Genomic DNA, 24,102 nt, shown 5'->3' with positions numbered 1-24,102 from the left:
TTCAATTGTTGATCTGATTATTTGGAAGTTAGCACAGATTAAGGGGGTTATTTATTTATTTTTTGCAAGTTCAAAATTCCTAGAAATGCCACCGCATCCAATGTAGCTGACAGTCAGGTAATTGAGTTACAAGCAACATTGGTGAGAGGAATATTATTTCTAGTTAAATCCAAATTATGCACACCATGTCTAAACTATGTAATGCAAATAACATAGTCAGTGATAATAAGGGGACTAATGAGTGAATATATAAGCAATAGTGCATTTTATACAATTCTAAAATTTCTTCTCAATAAAATCACAAACTCAGAACCACTCATTGCTCCCAGGAGGAGAATGGGAAAGAGATTAATATGTAATGAGCATTGCTACCATGCCAGACAACATCTTAAAAAGTTTTATGTGTCCTTCAATTTTCATACTCATAAGGAAGGGAGTCCCACTTTATGAAGGAAGAATCTGAGGATTAGAGTGTTTAATTAACTTGTCCGTGGTTATAGAACCGGTACTAAGAGAATAGACTCAAGCTATGTCTCTGTATACACCAAAACCAGGCTCTTTCTATCTACAGTTAGCTGTCATCAATAACAAAATGCTGTCGTAATCACATTGTTGTTACACAACTCTTATAAAATAGACAGTTTTGAGTGAGTCTGATTCCTAGAGATTCCTAGATTCTTAGGATGCATTTTAAGAAGGTTTTCAAATCCTGTCCATGTATTTCAGACCATATGGATTCACTCTGATGAATCAGCCAATGCAATAGAAGGACTCTGTGTGATATGCCTACCTACAGATTAGTCCTATGCTTAAACATGTAACATAAATATATTAATGTTTTCAGCTCTCCTTCATAAGAATGTCATTTTCCCATCTCATATTGATTATCTAATAGGTCTGAAATGAAATTGAGTGAGAAAGCAAACACACAATCATGCATATATTTGTCTTATTGCCCAAATTGTTTGGATTAAGTTTATTAGTAGATATATTTCCAGAGCAGTGAATATTCAGTCAATAGATTTACAGGGAAACCTAACAAGGACATAAGTAATGTGGAAAGATTGAGATAAAACAGGGTAGATATTTCACTTGAGCAGTGAAACATGAAAATGCTCTTGGGAAGCTAGGGCAATTTTGAATTATGTTGATGGAGGACTCTGTTCAATTCACTTGACCACTCTCCGAGGCCTGCTCCATTCTCTGACTTGTCAAGATTCATTCTAATTCCACTAACCCATATTTCCTTCTGTAGCCCATTTCAGATCACTGTTTCTGGACAGGGCATATAATTTTACAATATATACCAAAAAGTCTTTAATGATGGGTAAAGGGTTGTGGAAAATTATTTTCTCCAAAAATTCCACTTCCTCTGTCAGAATTTTGCTTAAGAATTATCAAATCATTGACCCAGAAATTTCTTATCCCCATGAAGTTGATTACTGTATGCTCTGTTTAAAAAGTATTTTCAAGTTCTACTCTAAAAAAATATTCTAAGATATATGCAAAAAGAACTGTCTGTCAATCCCTGAGCTAAATATGTTCATATAATTCTACATGGCCTTAATATATATTTTTAAAATATTTGAGAAGACAGAAAGATTGTGTCTTATAAAATTAATCATTGATCAAAGTGTGATCAAATGTTTTCACAACCTAATTGTCTACCATTCATCATCTGACATTCTGCAAAAGACTTCAAAAATACAGGCGCATAGCCTGGGTGGCACAGCGGTTAAGCGTCTGCCTTCGGCTCAGGGCATGATCCTGGCGTTATGGGATCGAGCTCCACATCAGGCTCCTCCTATGAGCCTGCTTCTTCCTCTCCCTCTCCCCCTGCTTGTGTTCCCTCTTTCACTGGCTGTCTCTATCTCTGTCAAATAAAAAATAAATAAAAAATACAGGCGCATAGCAAAAAGAGGAAGTAAGCACAATGATTCTTTCAACAAACGTTATATTGATTTTCAATCAGAATAGTCTTTGTGGCTTTTGATCTCTGAAAATATCCAATATCCTATTGACTTGATATTCTTAGACATGATGTTCTAAGAGAGGATGGTTCAGATATTAAATTTCAAGCATGCTATAAGTATCTTGTCAAAAATCTAACATGCTGGGGCACCTGGGTGGCTCAGTCGTTAAGCATCTGCCTTTGGCTCAGGGCATGATCCCGGAGTCCTGGGATCGAGCCCCACATCAGGCTCCTCCGTTGGGAGCCTGCTTCTTCCTCTCCCACTCCCCCTGCCTGTGTTCCCTCTCTCGCTGGCTGTCTCTCTCTCTCTCTGTCAAATAAATAAATAAAATCTTTTAAAAAAAATCTAACATGCTGGGGGCGCCTGGGTGGCTCAGTCGTTAAGCATCCGCCTTCGGCTCAGGGCGTGATCCCAGCATTCTGGGATGGAGCCCCTCATCAGGCTCCATGCTCTGCTGGGAGCCTGCTTCTTCCTCTCCTACTCCCCCTGCTTCTGTTCCCTCTCTCACTGGCTGTCTCTCTCTGTCAAATAAATAAATAAAATCTTTAAAAAAAAAATCTAACATGCTGTATCCAATACCTCTTGCGCCCCATCTCATACACTTTCAGCTGACCTTTTCCTCCACATTTTGCTGTGGTAACCAGAACCTAACCTCACTTGCTTGCATGGAACTTACATTGTCTTGGGATTGGGATGGAGAGCACAGAATAAAGGTAATGATAAAAACTAAATTGAAAATACTGCTGTTTAATGGTACAGAGAGTGACCGGGAGGCTATTTTATATCTAGTTAGATAGGAAAGATCTCTCTGAGGATTTTGTTTTTAATTTAAAGTTGAGATCTGCTTATCCATTTAAGAGTTAGGGGAAGAGCTTCTTGGCAGAGGAGTCAGAAAATGGAAAGGGGTATGACTAGAATAGTAAAAGAAAGAGACCACTGTGGTGGTAGCTCAGGAAAAAGAGGGGGAGTATGGTAGAAGATGAGATTTTTTTTTTTTGATGTTGCCTGTTTTCAACTTTAAATATCCAATTCTTATCTGTATTCTACCTCATACTTGTTTTACATAGAATTTTTTCTTCAAATTTTCTAATGAAAGGAAGGTCCAAGAAGATAGTCTATAGTTATCCTGGGGTTTTAAGAACCTCTGTCCCATGGTTGAGTATCTCAGTACAGCAAACATGGCTAGTTTCTAGCCAATATCTTTTGTCCTCCTCTTAACAACAATCCTCAGATTTTGTGTAGAGTGTTCATATGCTTGGTTAAATTTATTCATGTTCTCAGATTTCCTGGCAGCTAGCTAGAAGTAGTGACTGACCCAGTTCTGATCAATGAGATGCATATAGATGTTGTTATATAGCATTTTTGGAAAGCTGTTGAAATTGACAAGGCTCAAGTGGAACATATTTTGACCATTCACAATTCCCCCTGTTCTCTCTAGTTTCCCTTTTTCCTGCCTTGAACATGGCCACAATGCCCAGAGGTGGATCAGGCCACCTACAATCATGAGGATGAACACTACGCACCACCATGGTGGAGCAGAAAACCAGATGGTTCCTGAGTCCCTGATGTAATCATCACACTGCTGGACTGCTTGCCCTGTCTTCTTCATGCCTGAAGAGAGACAAAAGCCTTTACATGCTTAAACTATTATTAGTTGAGGGAAAAAAAACACAGCTGTCTGCCTTGGAAGAATTTACAATGCAATTAGGAGGCAATGAAAAAAAAAAATTAAAAAGGACTATATCTTCAAATCCAAATACACGTATATCAACTGAAGTATACATTAATGTAGAAAATATAACTTCCATTATGATATTCAGGGTCTGTGCTGATTTGCTCACGAGGCCTGGAATTTATAGTAGGCACTCAATAAATTTAGTAAACTAATAAAATATATAAATGCTTGATGACTACAGTATTTGGGATTACTCACGAAAGCCTTTGTAGAGAAAGTAAGTTTTGAAAGAAATGAAGGTGATATATAGACAGACGATAGAAATGTCATTCCAGATAAGATCAGAATAGCACTTTCAAACGTCAGTTGATGAGCATCACATTGTGGGTAAGAATGACTATGCCAATGCTTTTGGAGCTAAGAAAGAATACGGATAGACTGATTCGATTACATAAATATACTAAAAATAATCTAATTTCTTTTTTAACAGATGTTCTAAACCTTACAATGAGATCTGACATTGAGGGAGAATAAAAGGTCCTTGGACGACAAGGAGATGCTGTACCTGAGAAGGAAACTTGCCTGTGTGATATGAAAAGCAAGTACAATTATAATTCAAAACATGGGATCAGTGGATAATCGAGCCTGCCAGCCCCCCCCCCACAGAAATGATTAAAAAGGCTATAGGATAAAAGAAATCCATATGTATGTATAACAGATATGCATACAACATCATTGTTAAGAACTGTCATGGTACTTAGATTTTACTATAGTTGTAAGCTCACAAGTTAGCCTGCCGCAGTTTCATGATTGCTAACAGAAGACTTAAGGTTCCCGAGTTAGAGATAAAGAATGGTTTATTAAATATAGCAAAAGAAGTAGCAAATTTTGTGCTAGTTCCCTGAACCTTAATTACTACAGACTGACATGAAGAGGACAAGATGATATCTATGTATGCAGTGCGGTACATTATAAGAAAGGAATTTTAATCTTAGGGAACTTAAATCTTTTATAGTTGGTAATAAGCATGTCTGCCCTTTGCTCCAAAGGGAGATACTATTTCTATCTTCCAAAATAGTCCAGAGAAGATAGCATCAGAAAAAAAGCAGTCAGCACCTCTTCTCACAAGAAAAGCAGAAAGGACAAGGCACATGGAGAACTGTCTCCCAACAATCCTTTGGAGATATCTGGAGAAAAGTAGAAAGGCCATAACACAATAAAAAGAATTTTAAAATTGGGAACAAAAATATTAATTAAAAAATAAAGACAGTGACTGAGACAAGATGACTACAAAAACGATAAGAGGGAAAAGTAGAAAGGATAAAGATGAGAGAAAGAACAAAGAGCTCAAGAATGAGAAAGGTTGGAAATCTTTATCATGTAAAATAATAGTTTCATTACCATATAAAATAATAAGTTATGTATATTCTTTACCATGTAAAATAATAGTTATGTATATTCTATTAAATTCAATTCTAAAATCATTTATTGAGCACCAACTCTGTGGAATTCGACCTGGCAGGAGTTGGGGAAATTAAAACACAATAGACATGACTTATTTCTGTCCTTGAGGAATACACATACTCACATACCTGTGACCAAAAGTCTCCATAATAAAGCTGACCTTTAATTATTTAGTATTTTTAGTGAAAACAATGAAATGTTGGGGACTTTTTATTAGCTACTAAAACTTGGCTCGATGTGGTCATTAAAAATAAATTACCATCTACAAAAGAGTAAATGAATGGTCTTTTTCACATGACAGCAGAGGATAACTTCTCAATGCAGCCGTCCTAAGCTGAAAATGGCAACCAAACTTAAGAACATTTAAGATGAAGTTCACTTAAAAGATGCAACATATTCATAGGTAAGTTTCTTTAGCAGTAAAACAAGTCTGCTACAGCAAGACATTTCAGAAAAACATTATTTGAACCAGTCCACTGAAGAATGGCCCAGTAGATTTCACACAAATAGTTCTGCCTCATCTTCATTGGAAACAAAGTTTTGTTTGGAAAGTGCAATTATTTTTCTGAAAATTATGTTTATTTGTTATGGAAGGTATTACTGGTATTTTCAAATTAATAAATATTTTATAGTTTCTCAGTTTTAATGTTTCGTGAGATAAAATTGATAGATATAACCCATGTAAGCAGGAGCTCTTTGGTGTCCTCAGTAATTTTAAAGAGTGTTAAAGGGGTCTTAGGACCAAGAAGTTTAAAAACTTTGTTCCAAGGAATGATATTTTCTTGTAAAAATTAGAACACTTGCTATTATAGACTGAATTGCATCCTCCATAAAATCATGTGTGAAAGTCCTATGCAGGTGTGGCCTACAAGTGTCTTTCCTCACATGCACTATTTATCTATGGCTTTCTCTACCACCACTTAGTGGGACGATTTGAGGGACCAGCTGATACATTCCAAAAAGTGGAACTATAAATGAGTGAAGAACAGGTGGAAGAGCTTGTGACCCATGGGGCACAACCAGTGGATGGATGTCTGAGGTAGCAAGCCTGAGGTACATTCTAGATGGTTTCTCAGGAGGCTCCCACTGGAATTGAGTCCAGTTCAATGACACATGCTTCCTTCCTTCTATTTCCTTCACTCATGTGCATCCTCTACTCCTGATGCTTGGGTTTTTGTCCCCTACATAAATCTGTATCTAAACCTTTGTCTCAGCCTTGTTTATGGGTCAATCCAGGCTAAGACACAACCTATCTTGTCCATTCAACTGTAAGCTCCATAGGAGGGAATATTTTTGGCTTCTTCACCATTAGTAGAAAGAAGGCATTTAATAAGCATTTGTGAATTAATTAATTCATAGAAGCACCTATGACCCCACATAATATGTCCATGTATAATTCCACTAGGAATTTCTTTATGTTTAGTAAATCAATTTATAAAGTACCTCCAAAGATCTGAAATCATTCACTCCTGGCCTAGTATGAATTTTTTTCAATCAGGAATTATTTCTATCACCCTTAAAATTCCTAGAATAGATGAGTTGCAGTAGAAGAATGGGAAACCTGAACTGGGAAAGGATAAAGAATGAGAAAAGAGGGATAAATTAGGAGCAGAGTGTTGGAGGAGGTCATGAAGGGGATGTGACCACCAGTTGACCAGGAGCTGCACCCAGGCAATCAGAGGCTCCCCAACCCCTTCCTTGCCCTTGGAATGTACATTTTGCCTACCATTACCACAGCTGGAGCCATTTTCAGGGACATAGCCTTGAAAGTGCAATGTTTTGTTGAGGTCTGGATGGTATACATGATTGAACCCAGTTAGACTTCTATATAAACTTTTAAGATTCTGGCAGGTGGGTGTGGAGATCTACTTATCTTGCAGCACCTGAGATAAGCCTTGTAGGAAAGTTCTCTTGCCTATTAAACTTGCCAGCTCCAACCTGGAGTGGTCTGCCTTTTTCTTTGGTCTCTCCTTGACCCCTGTGTGCTGCGACCAGTTTGTGAACCCCCAGGGCCATTCTGAGGAAGGGCAACCAGGGTGGCCTAAAGGGGTGGAAGGTAGAGGGGGTGCACAAGGTATATCTGGAAGCCTAGGGGTATAAGATAAAGGAAAGGCTTGAACGTGTGCACAGCCTGCTTTCCTGCTTTGCCCTTTTGTTTACTCCACCTCTAACGTTAAACAATTATCTTCTTGAAGATGATCAAGTAAACCCTAGGAAGAAACTGATCAGAAGTGTTCTGATTGGATTGTTGTGAAAGCTACACCAGTAGGAGAATGGTAGAATGAGGTGAATTAGGGCTTGGGAAAAGGAAATAGATATTATCTGGGAAGAAAGCTAGGGTAAGTTGAAACAAAAAGAAAACTAAGATTAGTTGAGGGAGGCAGGGCAGGGTGGGGTGGGGCAGTGGACAGGACAAATGAAACAAAAGAGCAGAGCTATCACTGACAGCAAATCAACAATGAAAAGAAAGGTAGAAAAGTGTCTCCGGAAATTTATTTTTTATGACTTTTTTTCTCTCCGGTTTCTAGTATTGTTGTCATTGCTTTTTTAGACTTCCTTGGTATGGCTCCCTGCTGTGACAATAATTTCCCTAGAAGTAACAAACTGAGTTTTGTCTATCTTTAACACAACAGATGACTGAAAAAAATTAGGCAATTTGCTGAGGAGGAGAATAAAGTTTATGTGTAATGTTAAAATAATACTTCATCATGCTGTTCAAACCTGCCACAAGTTGGATAGGATGACTGCAGAGGAAGCACTTTGGCCAATTTAAAGACTCCCTTGCCATCTATGCCTATCATTAAAGAGCTTCTTGGCAGTCATTCATTGAGGTCCAGGTGGTGTTTCCGTAATGGGCCAAGGATGGAATTTGATCTCAGAAAATGGATGTGGTGTTAGTCTTGGAAAACTGTGGATTCACAGAGTGTTCTGGCATGTTCCCAGTAACCCTGATTATTAGATATTCCCAATTTCAATTGATAGCAACTACTATCTTTAACTTCTCCACCTCCACTGTTCCACCTATGTAGACAATCACCAAGTTCTGCCCGTTAAACTGGATAATAAAATTCACTTTATTCTGTGTCTCCAAGGTATGTGTGTATTATATTTTAGCACATTATGCTGTTGTGATTGAAATGTCCATCTCTTTAATATACTGTTTTTTCATGAAGATAAGAATGGTGGCACACAGTAACCTCCCCCGTGGTCTATCAGCTTTTGTTCAAACACTTCCAGTCATGACTAGCCAATAAGCCTTTTAGAAATGGATTTGGCTTCCTTTGATACAGTGAGTTATTCATTATTAGAGGTTTCAGACAGGACAAGACTGGGAAATCCCTTAGGTTCCTTCAAGTCACAAACTTTAAGTTTCTATAATAAAGCAAAGCCAAAAAACAAGGACACAATCTCTTTGTATACATTTCCCTTGCCCACAGTATTAAATCTGCTACTCTCCCACTCAGTGTGCTATGCAGGGTGTAATAAACCATGTGCTCATGGTATACAGTCCCTAAATTTGTCTTCTGAAAGATAATCTCTCAAAGATAATGTGCTTGGTATTTAGTTACCTCTTGTAAAGCATTTTGATTTTGCAAAACAAGGATGAGTACTATTTAATATCCACATTTATCTGCTGGTCTTCTCTCCGTGGTGAAATAGCACTGGAAGAGAATTGGCTAGCAACAACCTCCAAAAATGTTAATGAATTAGAGAATAAGAATAAAAAGGAAAGGTTAAAAGTTGAAGGATTTTTTTTGACCAGATAATACAAAGCTAAAGGTCAACTTCAAGTTTATAAAAAACAAAACTCATCAACCAGAGATCTGTTTGTGTAGCACTGAATTCAGAAGACTGTATATGATCTGTACTCCACATCAACATATTGATTGTGTCCACGTGTGATAAAGAATAAGCAAATGCATCACATCCTTCAAGCAATTTCACGCATCTTACTTGGCATTGCTTTAATCTGATGAAAACAGAACTGCAGTTGATTCTTGGAAGAGTAAAAACGCTTCACTTAAGACCTGAACAGACTCATCTGCTGAAGCCTTCAGTGTTTCTCATTCTTGTGAACACCTATGATGCCTAAATAATCCTTTCTGTGGTGTAATTTCTTCATCAGTATGATGGATCAATATTCCCTGTAGATCAAAATAGCTGCTCCAAGAAAGAAAATTACTTGAGACAGCTACATCATGGGAAAACTAAGTACATGCAGTAGGTGGGGGGAAAAACATAATTCTTTGTCCTTTCCTGTATCCATAACCCTTGCAATGTGATTCTGCTATTCCTCTCCCTAAAGTGGCAGAGTCTATTTCCCCTCCCCTCGAATCTGAACTCGCCTTGTGACATTTTGACCAATAGATTGCAATGGAAGTCACAGAATGCCAGTTCTGAGACTCAAGAGACCTCGCATGCTCATTTCTGTTCTTTCTCAGAACTGTGTGACCATGGGGAAGATAAGCCCAGGCTAGCCTGTTGGATATTGACAGACACGTGACCCAGCCAAGGGCCAGCCAACTCCCAGACACAAGTGAAACCATCCTAGATTAGCCAGCCCCCAAGCTACCTGTAACTGACTATGACACAAGCTCAAGCCCCAGAGAGATCAGTTTAGACTAGCTGAAACCAGAACTGGCCAGACTAGTAAGCTCATTGTTTTTCCCACTACATTTTGTGGTCGTTTTTTACACAGCACGAGATAACCTATAAATGACAGTTGTCTGAAAAAGTATCGCTTAACAGAGGCAACAAAAGAAAATGATACAATCAATGATACAAGTAAGGGAGTCCTGGAGGATTCTTTTTTAAGCGCCAAAACTCAATAACAAATCCCAATTTTCCAATGTGCAACTGAAAAAGAGAAATCAGGCACAATTGATGTGGTTATTTGTAAAAGAAAAAGGAGTTCGCATAGAAATTTTCATAGGCAGGGAAGTGATTGAAAGACTGAAGTACCAACAGCAGAAAGATCATTAGAAAACAGAAACCACGGAAGCTGCGACTGTCACCTGGTAAATATTGATTAAGGAAAATGGAAACTAAAAGTGTAAAAAGCACAGACTTGAGCATAGGTGTTGACTGTGGGCCCCACTCCCACCCCAAGATAACTGCTCGTTTCTTAGCACCATATTCAGGATGAAATGGCAGATTCTGTGAAGCTGTTAAAGCAATGTCTTAGTGTTTTTGCTTCTCTAGTAGTGAGAGCTTTCTATTTAAATTGCTATCCCCCAGAAGAGCTGTGTTAGTGAGCAGCAAAGGAGACCTGGGTAATCCTGCCACCTTGAATTTACTCTCTACCCTCTCATTTTGTCCTTTAAAATCGAGGTTTTCATCACTTAAGAGTATAAGCCTATAACTTACCTGAGTTAAACTTTTTACCTCTAACACTAGATTGAACAGTCAAGGCCATTTTCTTTAACATTTTCCTCACCTTCCCTACCTGCTTTCTCAATTCAGTTAAAGACAGTCATGAACCGAGAGCTGTTTAAAATGCACAGTTCATAAATCTTTTGATGTGGGAACAATTCAATACCCAAACCACATAGCTGGCAACTTCCACTTCTTCACCTTTGCTTTATATTTTGATTTGGGAAGACACAAAGCTAAGAGAACATGATGTATCCCAGGTAGTGGGAGAGTATAAGCATCCATTACAAAGTAGGGATATTCTGAAGTGCGATCTTAAATCTGTTATTAATCTACCTTACTTCCTTCTGTTAAATTATTCTGTAGATCCATAGGCCATGAGATGAGAAAAGTTAATCAAGGTATTGACGACAAAGTGCTAAAACAAAAGCAAAACCAAAAACAGGTCAAGTGCAAAACGATCATGACTGATAAGGGCATCTCAAGACCAAAATGCTAAGGTCTGAAGGACAGCTGTGTATGGTTTCAGGTAGTACATAAATGGCTTCTCCACACTTCAAAGCTAGAGATCACTGGTCTTCAGAATAGGCAACGGGAGGTGTCCTTCCCAAGGAGGAAGGTGTTTGGATACCAGTGAGACCAGATTAAGCGGGAGGGGGAGATTGAAGTTTGACACCTGTTATGGTTAGTACTATTCTGAACTGTCCCTTTGCAGACTACCTAAGGAAGTCAGGAGATGGTCCTGCAGTTAAGGAATAAATTAGCTTCTGAAAGGATTATAAACCCTGTATGTAAAAAGTATGTAAGAAATCAAGTGGCCAGGAGAGGGGCTGAAAAGGAAGGCTTTAGCTGTAACTTTAACTTTCATTCCCTTAAAAAAAAAAAAAAAAAAGAGGAAGTTGGAGAAGATTCAACAACACATAACGTTTCTTAAATCTGAATGTTGAGATTTTTTTCCTTATTTTTCTATCTTGATGTTCAAAATAGTTCATAAAAGTATACGTATAACAAAAAAGAAACAAAATGGATTGGAATAATCTCTCGGCCCACAATAGAACTAGCTGCCTCCTAGGAGATGTTTAATGATAATACAAAAAGAGATGTCTGAGTGAATAGGTAGGCCTATTTTCTGGCCTACTTCTGAATGCCAGGTTTCAATGAGATTTAGAAAAAGACCTTTATCCGGCAGAGTGGTGAGTCTCCTACCTAGAACTCATATTTTCTGTATCTTCTTTGGTATAAGTCTGTTTTCCATGGTATGGTCACAGGAATAATAAATTATAACGGCAATGGTAGAGCATGAACAATTCTCTGGATGTAATAAAGTTCTTATGTGCTTAAAAGCATGAGAAATGATCCCAATTTCTTCACCTGGTAGAGTTGATTCCCTTATAATCAAAATGATAAACTTGGAAGTTCGACTAATTAGAATTGAATGATTCCTCTTAATAAAGGTGTAAGAAAGCCTCTACATAGATTCTTGGCAAAAAAACAGACATTCTGATTACTTCCTTTGGTTTCTTAGTCTACTGACATTTTAATATTTGTCACGTGGAAAGTAACCACGTGCTAAATCTGGATATTTGGTTTCCTCGCCCCCAAAGGATCTTTTCCCATGATCACATCCCCTAAGTGCCAGCAGTACGGCTGGACCTCTGCCCACTTGGCTGTGTGGTGTTGCTTATCTAGAACAACGAGAGACAAGTTAGAAAGCAGTGGAAGAGCTGCCCTTCCCATGTGTTTGCTAAACACAAAAAGGCAGGTGAGGAGCATACAGTTCGGTGAGCAAGAGGCCGTCAGCCTCACAAATATGTAGTTTGAAGCATTCGAAGGAACAAGGGCCCAGTAGGTGGCTGATCTGCTGCCTCTCTACTCTGTGTGGGCCCTTAAATCCTTTCCTTTGAGCTCCCTAATATAGCTCTTCTAAGGGATAACTATTTAAATAGAAAGCTCCCACTGTTTGGCAAGTCAAAAAGCATCAGTTCACTGTTCTAACAGCTCTACAGCAGCTCTGAAAACACAGAGGAGATGGGTGAGCAGGAATCCCCAAAATAGTCTATTTGATCTACCAGAAGTCACTTAGTCACAGTGCTGCAATTGAGAAAGGAAAAGTCTTTCCTCTGGCCACTCCTTTTCATCATTAATATCCTCAGAGATATTCAAGTAATAAGTTAACTTGTAGACTCTGCTTCTTGCTCACCTGCAAGTAGGACTTCCCAGTGATCCCAGACTATAGCAGGGCATTTATTTATGTGCCCGCTGAAGTACTATGCCATGCTTCACAGCCGTGATGAGCAACTGTACTTCATTCATGGGGACACAATTATTCTAAAGAAACGTTGTGAAGTATGCAAGAATCGATCTTTAAATACTGTTAGTATTTAAAAACTAAATGCAGACCGTTGGCTTAGATTCATTGGGAACTACAAAAGAAGTGTAAGGAATTGAGGGGAAGATCAAAACTTAAAACAGCAACTACACAAATAATAAAAGCAAGTATATAGTTTAGTACTCTGTGCTATGTTACAGATGATAAATTCAGAGTTCAGATAAGGGACAGATTACTTAGGGGCAAATAGATCAAAGTTTCATGGAGTTGATGACAAAAGATTTGAGGTTTGATGTGAGTACCAAGAAAGGGTTCAGTAAGATGGGATAGGTCTAACGGCAGGAAGAAAACAGACTATACAAAGAAAGGGGATAACCAGTGGGCACAGAAGATGAAATGACCTTGAAGTGTGTGTGTGTGTGTGTGTGTGTGTGTGTGTGTGTGTGTGGTAGTTGTGCGTAGTGGAAAAGGGAGGAGTGAGGACCGGGAAGACTCAGTCACAGTTTGTCTAAGGAAGTTTTGGCTAAAAATACTTTCAAGAAAAATACTTTTTGAAAAATACTTTTTGAGAAAAATAATGCTGTAGGAAACAAGGAGACGTAAGTTTTGGAAATGTCTTCATCTCCCGATAGATGGATAAGTTGAAAAGAACGGAAATTAAACATGCAATACCATGTATGGTTTAAAGTGATTTTTTCCATTTGTCTCAGATGTGGTAATGGAAGGAAGAAGGAAGAGAACCGTTTTCTCTAATTCTACTGTAAATACTCACAATTAACTGACAAATACTAAAGGAGAATGAAATTGAGGCTAGAGCAAAGCATGGATGAGGAGCAAGTGACATGTACAAATTTGAAAAATTTGACCCTATTATTTAAACTCTTCCTAAAATATATGAAATGTTCTAATGACTTTTTTCCCTTCCACAGTTGAAGGGAAACAGTTTAATCCTGTGTCTTTGTTGTAACAGGACATCACAGCAAGAAATGAAAGAAGTACAAAATGTCCCCAGTGCTAGTTGACACTAAAGATTTTCTAAATGCAGCCTCAAAGGTTTTTTTTTTTCTTTTCTTTTTGGTACTGCTTGTTAACTTAAAGGACATGTAAAATCATTCCAGCAACTGTTAAATGATCCATGGCAAAGAAATAGATACATATCCAGGACTTCTTTGAACACAGGACTGCACGACTGCTGTTCTGCTGCGTCATTTACACACAGGGCACAATCCCCCAGAGCCAGACTTTTCACATTTTGAGATAAAAAAAGTATGAAGGAAAGAGTAAAAAGCCATTCCTTAACCAATGATCCAATCTTCTCTTTCTCTTCCATTCTCATTTCTACCAACAGAATGCGATGCATGCAGGGGATAAAGCCACACTTTAAATATCACTACTGTTTAAGAAGGTTTTAGCCTTTTCGAAGTCCCCTGACTGATGCTGTCTTGCTGCAAAAGACACACTGAGTAACATCAATCAATTTACTGAAAACAGCTTTGACCTAGTGCCAGACCATTATAGAATACCCTTGTGATAAATTCCTCGAGTTTGGTAGCTGGTACAACACAATCTGTAACTTTAGCCATACTTAACAACTCTCTGCTTGATCTTTACAAGGAGAATGAATGAAAACATCATAATTTGACAAGGACAAAGGATGCATAGGCAGTATAATGGTTCTCTCAGAGATTCTGACCTCGCTAGCCCTGAAGTGGATATTTTTATGGCATGACCCACATAAGGAAACCCAGGGGATAAGTTTAGCTTAAGGGCAACAACCCAAAAGCAAAGATGTGATATATATAGATGATAGATAGATAGATAGATAGATAGATAGATAGATAGATAGATAGATAGATGTAGATAGATCTCTATAGATCTATATCTCTATCTATCTATCTATCTATCTATCTATCTATATCTATATCTATATCTATATCTATATCTATATCTGTATGTCTATCTACATCTCCCCCTAGGTAACTAATGAAGTTAGACATATGTTTGTTTCTAAAATGAGAGACGTGTTTGTTTCTGAAATAAGAAAGGAATTAAAGCTAGTAATTTGGCTAGTCTGCCTATATTTTCATGGAGAAGTCTAATCATTTTATAGCCCATTTTTCCCTACACATAAGTATTTAATTTTCACTGTTAAGTTATAAGCCCACTACACACTAGATACTTACTTGCAGAGATACTAAGTCTTTGTATATTAAAGTGATAGGCTTTTCAAAATATGACTTAATTATTCTTTAAGATACTCAGAGTCAAAAATGTGAAAAAAACAAATATCTACTAGCACTCTCAAATTTGATCTTCAACCACATGGAATTTTATCCTTTGAAAGTCTTTGGATAGGGATTGAGTTTTGTTGGTGATTTAATTCACAGAAAACAACTGTGATTAGAATCAATTCACTTCACTACACAATAATATCTTACCCCCCGAGTAACATTTTCTAAAAACACACACACAAAAATTATAGGTTCTATGTTTCCTTTTAAAAACTTTGTGGTGGGGCACCTGGGTGGCGCACTCGTTAAGCGTCTGCCTTCGGCTCAGGGCGTGTTCCCGGCGTTCTGGGATGGAGCCCCACATCAGGCTCCTCCGCTATGAGCCTGCTTCTTCCTCTCCCACTCCACCTGCTGTGTTCCCTCTCTCGCTGGCTGTCTCTATCTCTGTCAAATAAATAAATAAAATCTTAAAAAAAAAAAACTTTGTGGTGAAGCTATATTCTACTTTTGCAGACAGGATTACTTTTCTGACTGATTAGTAAAGAGTGTAAGTGAATGTTACGATTAAATAGATAAAATTTTAGTGAGATATATATATTGGTGCTATTGGATTTCATTTGTCTTCTTTTTATTTTTAGACAAATAAAATCTTTGTAGTTTAGAAGCCTAAATGTGTTACGCATTTAATATAACCAGGAAAGCTCATTTTATTTTTTTTATTTGCTGCAATTTGGTATTGTTTGAATTTCTCATCACAAACAGAAATATTTTAGGTAACAATAATTTTGAATGATAGTTGTATCTGAAAAAAAAAAGCCAGAATATAATACTATATGCAAGATGTCTTAGGAAGATTGTTTTTCTTCCTAGATCATCAAAGTAATACATCCTAATTTCAAAACACTAAAGAAAGAAAAATATTTAAGAAGACAACTTACCATGGATTGTATTTTCTTATCTCTTTATTTTCTCAACTGGGTTTGGTATTCTAATAGTACTTTTATAATTTAAAGGGATATATTTAAATGTGGGGAAAACCAAAATAGGAAGCAGCCCTGTCAAAAGAAAGCACATTAAAGACAAGAAGGGGGCATTGTATAGAGATCTGCCACCTAATTCTTCCTTCCTAATTTTAGGAATGTGAGTAAATAATATAAGGAACTCATCTAAGATCATTAATTAATACTGATGCAGTGTTTTTCAATATATACTGTCTACTTTTGGACATGCATGTATTCACTGAACCTCACTGAAATGTGGTAAATTCCAGAAATGTCTTGGGTGCTGTTAAATAAATAAATAAATAAATAAATAAATAAATAATAAAATGGTATAGTTCCTGCCCTAAAATGTCTGCCTAATGACGTAATATTAATACACATTGAACAATGGGAAAATGAGGTTGAGCTGGCAATTTTTGCTAGCACTGCAACAGCAAAGCAAAGCAGAGAGTGATGGGATTAAGCTACAGGTGTCAAAGTAGACAATATTGAAGGCTTTTTGCCGTAGATGTACATGTACATTTTAAGTATAGGCACAAATCGAGTTTCCAAGGGAGTTTAATATAAAGAGACCTGAAAGATTAACTCAGACCCTCAGAGGAACTGTAGAATTAGAGATAAGAAAGGAAGGTGGCCTATTTTATGGAATGGCATGAGAGTGTTGGGGGGGGGGTAAAACAATGCAGAGAATGGTTGCAAAGGGTGGCTGAAATTTCTAGTAAAAAAGACCAAGAAAAAGCCAGAAAATAAAAGACATGAAAAGGCAAATATTCATTCATTCACTCAGCAATTATCTGTGGAGTCTAGACTATTTTCCCAGCACTGTATTAGGTAATGGAGAAGCAATGGAGATTAAGATGGGTAATGTCCCAGCTTTCATGGAGCTTTGATTCTGGTTGGGAGAAACAAAAAGATAAATAACCAAACAATAAAACATCAAATAATAATGGGTGCTATGCAGAGAAGTAAGATAGGGTGATGTTATAGTGAAGGACTAGGTAAGTACTCTGGTCTGGTAGTTAGGGAAGACTTCTCTAAGGAGGTGACATTTAATCTGAGAGCCTTGATTTCAAGGAACAGTCAGTAGGAAGAGCAGGAAAGATGCTGGAAGAGGGAGCAGCAAAGGCAAATGCCAAAAGGCAGAAAGGGAATCCAAGGCCTGTCTATCTGGAGCTTAGTGGGCAAGGTGGAGAGTGCTATGACATGAAAGAGAGAGGCAAGGGCCAGGATATAATCATGTAAAAGCCAAAGACAAATGAAAGTGATGCCTTTTCAATTACATAAGGGTCTAAATGTTTTCAGACTCCTTTAATATGGAAACTTAATGTTTGTTTTTCTTTCCCTCAGTTAAACTGGAAATGGGGAATGGACATCTGTCCTCTCACCTACTTGGAACTCTGGAGGAATAAGCCCTCTTTGAACAACACACAGAAAGGGGGAATGAATTAAACTTTGAGTTACATGAACCATCAGAGTATATGGTAAAAGAATGAAGGTTTGGTAAGGTAAGGTATTGGTAAGGTTTGGTAAGGTAATCACAGCGTAAGGTAAAAGAATGAAAAAAAAAATAGAATGAAGGTTTGAGGGAAGAGGTAGAGTAGCTTAGAAAGTAAGAATTCCAATAGGCCTGAGGCCCACAGAGCCCATTGTGTCCAGTCTCCTCCTCACCATCCTCTCAGAGGAGAAAGAGATTGACCTTTAGTTGATGGACCTGAGATGAGGCACAAAGTCTAGAAAACCAGAGATGTGGGCCTATTCCTTCAAAAGAAACCAGGACTCCAGAGAGGAAGGTTGTCTGATGACTGTAATGGCGGACAAGAGGTTTTCCCAAGTGAGATAGTAAGATGGAATGAACTCTATTTAAGAAAACAGAAATGAAATATATTTTTTGCAAACCTTACTTTATGAACTTAGGTTCATTTCAGTAAAACACATAGGCAAATTTAGGTCTCTGTGATTGAGTTAGATGTCTAAATTGTCATACCCCAAAATTCTGTGGGATATAAGACATTATGGAAAAAAGCATGCCCCATGATCCAATGCATTCAGGTAACACCGGGTTAAACACTCTTTAGTGTTCTTTTTTACCTGCAGGACTTCTCAGAGCCTTTAGTTATGCTTATGTCCATTATGAACATCCAAGTAGAAGATACAGAATTTAGCATTTTCCAAACTAATTTGATCAAAGAACACTTTTCTTTTCCCTCAGAATATTTCAAAAAACTAATCTTCTAGGGGTGTCTGGGTGGTTCAGTCAGTTAAGCGTCTGCCTTCAGCTCAGGTCATGATTCCAGGGTCCTGGGATGGAGCCCCGCATTGGGCTCTCTGTTCAGTGGGGAGTCTGCTTCTCCCTCTCCCTCTGCCTGCCGCTCTGCCTACCTGTGCTCTCTGCTCTCTCTCTCTCTGTGTCAAAATAAATAAATAAATAAAATCTTTAGGGAAAAAAAGAACTAATATTCTAAAAAATATTCTTACATTGGCATGTAAGTGTGGGACTAAATTATATTATCAACAAAAATGTGAATAGAGACATGGACAGTGGAGACAAGTCAAACACAATGTAAGTTAATTCCTAGAGTCAGGTAACCATGGCATAAAAACACTTCAAGAATATTAAACCTTATTTAGCTCAACATGATAGTCCTTATTGTAAATTATGCATAAATCTTATGAAGAGAAGCAAAGCTTTACAATCAGAGTTATTCCATAAATGCTATATGCCAGGCTCAGCTATTGGTATTTATGTCACACAACTCAGTTCAACAAAACCATTTCCTACTCTAACCTGTTGAAAAAAGATAAGAGTTGACATTTTACATCATGTTCTCTATTTACCACCACCATTTTTATAGATTTAAAAATGTATGAAATGATATAAAGTATAAGAGAGCCATATGGTAAAGATTAATTTAAATAATTTTATTGCATCTGTTAAAATCAGATAAATAAAACCTTTATCTTAGTGAGTAAAATTAACTATTGAGTCTCTGATGTGTAGATCAAGATCTACAAATGGACCTGCAAACTTCTTTCAGTAGATCCTGGAGTCACATACCACTGGCACTGGCCCTTCTCAGCCACTTTACCCTTTCTTGCTCTGTTGGGATTCCCTGTGGGGAAAAGAAGGTGCAGCCAGCAGGGTTACATTCTTGCTAAGTCCGTGACTCTACACACTGTAAGTACCCTCCCCTTCACAACCCACGATATGATCTCAAACTATCCTCAGAAACACGGGAGCCCTCCCCACATTGTAGTCTACCCACAGAGCTTTCATTGACCTCATGTGGAATCTGGCTTCCAAATATTCTATTAATAATCAATTGAAAGGTTAACTTAATAATCTCAGAATAAGAAATACAAAGACCTTATAAAAATATTTTTACAATTTAGTGTCATTGGTAATTTTGCTGAAAATGAAATTTGCTCTTGATCAAATTTTCATTTGGTCCAATCCAATTAGAGTAATTTTTGTTACCCAGATCACCAGAAAGTGCCATTAAACCAAAGCACTGTTACAAAGATAACTTCTCTACATCCAACTCTCCTGAGAGCTTTTTCGTTAAAATATATAATTGTACCATAATACACTAAAAAAGCAATAATTTTAGTAATCCACGTAGTGTGTATATTAACCTACCCCAAATATCTAATCCTTATTCTTTTACTATTCAAGACAAAGTCTAGAGGCAACAGTACTCTATCACTTCAACTTAGAATCATTGTGTATCAGAGTAGCATGGAAAATTCAGATAGTTTTATGTTTCACACCTTGAACAAGTAAGATGTAACTATCCCCAAAGAAGTTTCCTTTCAAGTCTAAAGCATAAAGCAAAGTCCTGATAAAATCATGTTCATAGAAACTAAACCATTGAAATGTCTCAAAGAGATAAGTAGAATCATACACTAGAAGAGACAGGTGTGGAAAACAAGATATCTATTCTTGGAGTACTGGCATAGAGTGCTCACCTATCTCTGTAGGCTCCAGAAAAATGGAGATGTCAAAGACATGGGAAGGTGACATAAACCATTTTGTAATCTAACATCTTTTAAGTAGCCTCCCAAGTGGACTGGATGGTTGAATAAAAAAATGCTAGCAATACAATGATGTGTATTGAGACTTGATAAACATGAGTCTGATGGACCTTCTCATTTTGAGAATTCTGTTAAAATGCTTTGCAAAATTTCAAGGGTGCAACATAAAAGTAATTTATCTACTGCCACTTTCCCATGCAAATTGCCTGAATCTTTTAACATATGAAATTTCAAAACATTAGTTCAGTTCTATAACTATTCTAGGGAACGCAGAGGAAAGGCCCTGCCTATTGTCATTTCTATTTCCTAAGTTCAATTTGATAGTAAAAGCCCCTACAGTTTAAAAATAAGTGATACCATTGAAAGAGCTCCCTCAACTGTATTTATCGAGCACTTTCTATGAGCTAGCCTCTGCACTTTCTATGAGCTAGCCTCTGCTGAAGGGCCTTTGTTTGAGCCAACTATTTTAATTCTTTTTTTAAAGATTTTCTTTAAAAAAAAAAAGATTTTATTTATTTATTCGACAGAGATAGAGGCGGCCAGCGAGAGAGGGAACACAAGCAGGGGGAGTGGGAGAGGAAGAAGCAGGCTCATAGCAGAGGAGCCTGATGTGGGGCTCGATCCCATAACGCCGGGATCACGCCCTGAGCCGAAGGCAGACGCTTAACCGCTGTGCCACCCAGGTGCCCATTTTTAAAAGATTTTCTATTTTTAAGTAATCTCCACATCCAGCATGGGGCTCAAACTCACAACCCTGAGATCAAGAGTCACATGTTCTACCTACTGAGCCAGCCAGGCGTCCCCCCAACTCTTTTAATTCCTAATGCAAGCCTTTGATATAAGTACTTCTATTATCCTCATTTTAAAGATAAGGACATACTTGATAATATATGGCAGAGCTGAAATATTTCAAGAATAAGAATATTAACAGAATTATCATATATTCATTTATTTAATAGAATACGGAAAGTAACTACAAATAACAGTATGGTGAACAGTAGGGATTTGGTATTGACAGCCTCTTGTCAAAAATGAGTGTATGATTAGTATTAGGGGTGGAATGAGGGTGGGAAGTGGTATTTTGGGGCTCACTTCCAAATTCACATAAGATTTTACAAAAGCAGACTACAGATGAATCAAGCCACTGAAGCACCTGAGGATGTTACCATTTTGTCCAGTCACCTTTGTTTTTCCTTTTGCTCCTATTCTCTGTGCCTTTCCACTCTCAGTTTTTGTTTTTACTCCCCAGGTATTTAAAACATTATTGAAAGTTTTAAAGCTCTCTGAAGCATCTCTTGAAATCCTCTGGGAGGAAAGCAATGCAAATTTCAAGTGAAGAAAAGGAAGAAAATTGTAAAGTTTCACAGTTCACGAGCACTTTCCTATGACCAGCATAGTTCTGTATTCTTCAGCTCTATGCATTCTCATCAATTACCTTCCATGGTGATTTATAGATATCTCTTTTTTTATACTACAATGGTTTCAACTACTTTACATTGAAATCCATTCCAATTTAAGTTGGATATTTTTCTAAAGTGGCAAAGAAGTAAGGGCTTATGAAAAATGCTCAACTACGAAGAGAAAAATGCTTTTACTACAAACAGAAAACCATGGAGCTTTTAATGTAAATTCTAAGAAATAACAAATCAGCCGGCTTGCTTTGATCTGTACAAAGATCTAAGAACAAATCATCAATTTGTAAAGACCTACAAAAAAAGGAGGTGATAACCAATAGAGCCTGTGAGAAGTCTACTTTATCAGAACCTTCTAATTTCACTTTATGAAAAAATGATAGAGCTGAGAGACATCAGGAAAACCTAAATGTAATCTGTTCAAGAGTCCATAGATATTTGTATGTGACATGAAGATCAACCATCTCAAGCTCCATATATGAATATGTCAAATTCCCTGGGGATGCTCCTTTCTCAAATAGTAAAAACAAGGGATTGGAGGATGAAGTGCACTCAGGAGTTGCATTTCTGTCAAGATTTAAATCAGCAAAGGACCATTGATAAACACGACTTTAAACAGAATTCTTGCCATTATTACTATGATTATGTTTTTAAGTATAATCCACTCTGATGGCTGTTGGAAGATGGGACCCGGCTGGGGCCTCACAGTCAGATTTCTATCACTAAGAGGTGATGTTTGTGTGGCCCTGCTTTCTGTCTTTAATTTAGCAGATCTAATCATGATTACGGGGTGTCATTACTATCTTTCTCATACTGTCAATGTTTCAAATGTAGAAGATGTCTCATAGCTCGCAGAGATGGATGCAGCTACAAATCTGAGTGGCCTGCATTTAAGATTTAAATCTGGAGATCACCCCTACACCTACAGTGTCTGACCTTCAAGCTTCTGTGGCCTTTGAGAGGCTGGCTGATCTGTTGACTTCAGAGGGAAACTCAGCAGGGCAAGAGCCTATTGATAGCTTTTATCATTCTGTTGAGAACTTGGAAGCATGTTTATTATTTATAGGGTGGTTTCAAAAATGAAGTTATACTTATTTTTTATTAATTGACTTTAGGAAATTAATGCATATGTTTATATGCACAATGGAGAGAAGATACTTCAATTAAAGGAATATATTAAGCACTGGTTTTTAGGAAAAAATTATGACAGTCTGGTTATGTATTGCTAATATCTACCATTTACTAACCATTTACTGTTTACTACACTATACTAAGCCCTTCACGTAAATGATCTCTTTTAATCCTGGTATCAACCATACGAGTGGTTTCCCTCATTTTTAGGTAAAAAAACAGAGTTTATGTAAGGTGTCCAAGTTCACAGAGCTGGAATGAGATCTCAAGCAATGGCCTCCAGGGTCTTCACCTTTAACTACAACCAGTGTCATAATGTAGCTTCAGGAGGCCAATATTCCAAACATTAAAACTTTCTTACCTCAGATTTATAAGTATTTATAATTTATTACTAATATCTTATCATTATTTTTCAAACATTAATGCATATTGCCATGTGGGTCATACAAAGTTCATTATCACCAGCCTTACACTTCATCTTCTATTTCCCAATATTATTATAGAACCCACTTACCCTGGACACGATTTCACCATTGAAAGTCATTAACTTTTTAAAAAAAATCCATATCCTAATCAGAAGTACCAAATGTTACTAATGCCAACTAGTAAGTAGTCTTATAATGAAAGACAATAAGCTATCACTGCAATTTCTCTGCTTGAAAAAGTCTCATCAACATTTACATTGAGTAGTATCTTAATGAAATATCTCCTAAAAGTGGGAGTTGTGTGTATGTGTGTGTACTCTCTTTAGTTCCAGGAAAAATAAAAACTATTACAGATGGAACTTTGCAGTATGTTTCCCTCCAAATTTTTCCATTTGCTCAAATTTTAGAGCATTTATTTGCTGGAAATTTATTTCAAAATGTACCTGATATTTCTTTAAGGTAAGTATCTTCCTCCAAGAAAACAAAAACAACAAGCACAAAAGCTTAGGGTCTACCTTAGAACCTCAGACATACGGCCTGTTCTTTCCATTAACTTTCAATATGATCTTTTAGGAGAAACTTGCTCACTGATGCCCTTTGTGTTTCCTGCTGGTGAAGTTCTGCCTTCTCTGTTTCAGTGATCATGGGAAGAAGAAAAGGTGAGAATGACCAAGAGAAAGTATGAAGAGCATACATTAGTGGCTGCTCAAAGTTTAGGAGCTAAAAAAAATTTCTGAGGACCTAACGCTTCTGTAATGTTCTGTGCCAGCCTATATTTAACTTGTGTTGAAAAGCCCATGTTCTCTGAGTTAAAATTAATCTGTCTCCATGGTGAGTTCCAATAGAACTGTGGCTGGTTAGCTCAGCGAGTTAGAGTATGGCAATGATAAAATCAGAGAAGGTCAGAAAACTGCCTTTTGTTTCTTGGCCTGATGTGACTCCCTAACTCCAGCCTCATATACGGATACTCCATAGACCTCACTGGAACTGGGCAGATAAGATAATGTGGATGGGTCAGCACAAGTCAGTCATCTTCCCTGGAGAAAGAACTCAGAT

Source organism: Ursus arctos, chromosome X, assembly GCF_023065955.2.
Source record: "Ursus arctos isolate Adak ecotype North America chromosome X, UrsArc2.0, whole genome shotgun sequence".
Lineage (NCBI taxonomy): Eukaryota > Metazoa > Chordata > Mammalia > Carnivora > Ursidae > Ursus > Ursus arctos.
Note: the sequence above shows the minus strand (reverse complement) of the source record.